We start from the raw sequence: 1599 nt of genomic DNA on the forward strand, positions 1-1599 counted from the left end.
ACAGTCCAAAGTGATATTGTGCGATAAACTATTATGTGCAAGACTGTCTTGTATTTTGTCCACTGTGGCTGTCCCTTGATGCCTGATATGTAAGCGCAGAAATGACATCAACCGAAAATATTTCCCCCACAACAGAAATGCCAACCATATTGCCTACAAAGAAAACTGAAATGGAATATAAAATCCCATAATATATAGCGTATTTGATATATAATTATATAATTAATGTAATTTATTAAAAAAAAAAATGAACGAACTTTTCTTTTTAAAATATTTTCTGAAATGTATCTAAATATTATTTTTATTTTTGACACAAAGACAGCAATTTTGGGAGAAGACAGTCGATAATAACGACCGCAGTGCTAGACTGGTATTTTATTTTACCAGTCACGAAAAGACGGAAGACATGGTCGACCTCGGAGGAATTTGAGCTTAGAACGTACAGAGTCGTACGAAATGCTGCAAAGCATGTTGTCCTACATGTTCACACTTCTGCCAGCTCCATGTCTTCGAACATTACATAGTTAAATAAATTAATAAAATGTAAGTATTTTTATATTTTTGAATAGAAACATTTTGTGAGTCGAACAAACGATCACAATGTTTGTAGACTTCTTGTTTCTATCTTGTATCGGATAGGGAGTTTAAAATTTTCCATGAAAATTTCTGAGTTCACTTGTACCCTCCAGGTTTCTCTCCTCGTAAACAACAAAGCGTCCATTCTATTGTTCAGTTCGTTTAAAAATCATTGACATAATCTTAAAAGAGGTAAAATATAATCACGAATTGTTTTGAAGAAATATTAATTTTCTAGACTGAGAGATATTTTTGGAACAGCGAATGTGATTCTAAGACGTCCAATATCTAATAATATCTAATCATACATCAAATAGTCTCCCCTCCTTTGTAGATGTGCGGAAAAATTAAATCTCATTGGAAAATAAGTGCAAAAGAGCAAAACAATTTTCGAGGAAGATTCCTAGAATCGACGATGGAACACTAGAAAATATGACAATGAAAAGATGCTGAAATTTCTTTTGAGGTAGTTATCGAAGGAAATGTAAGTAAATAAATAATATATTGTGAATACATTGACGTTACAGATATAGAGCCAACACACGATGTTTCAACCAAGAGAATCTTCACAAGAAACAATGACGCAGTAAGGCTCAACAGCCAATTATTAGACTGTGTTCCCTACAGTATAGACTCACGAATTAATGATGCTATAAATACCCGTGTTGAGTACTTTAATGAACAAATGTTACCAGAGATGATTCTTCGTGAGCTGAAACTAAAGAAAGGCTTCATGGTAATGATTCTTCGACATTTGAATCCAAGGACTGGATTTTTATCTTGCATCTGGTAGTCCTATTATAAAAAAAAACCTGTAGAACAATAACCAGTAATCAGTTCTTCACACTCATTATTCATCTGCCCTCAGATCATACAAACTTAATGTTCTTACTGAAACATAGATTAATTTTAGTTATTCCTCCATTCCCAATGGCAATGAACGAATAACAATAGCAATCTTTTAATTAATTGGGTTTGTTCCTGCCGGAACATTTGTTTGGATGTGAATAATTGTATTTGACC

This window comes from Octopus bimaculoides, chromosome 4 (genome assembly GCF_001194135.2).
Source record: "Octopus bimaculoides isolate UCB-OBI-ISO-001 chromosome 4, ASM119413v2, whole genome shotgun sequence".
NCBI classification, from domain to species: Eukaryota; Metazoa; Mollusca; class Cephalopoda; order Octopoda; family Octopodidae; genus Octopus; species Octopus bimaculoides.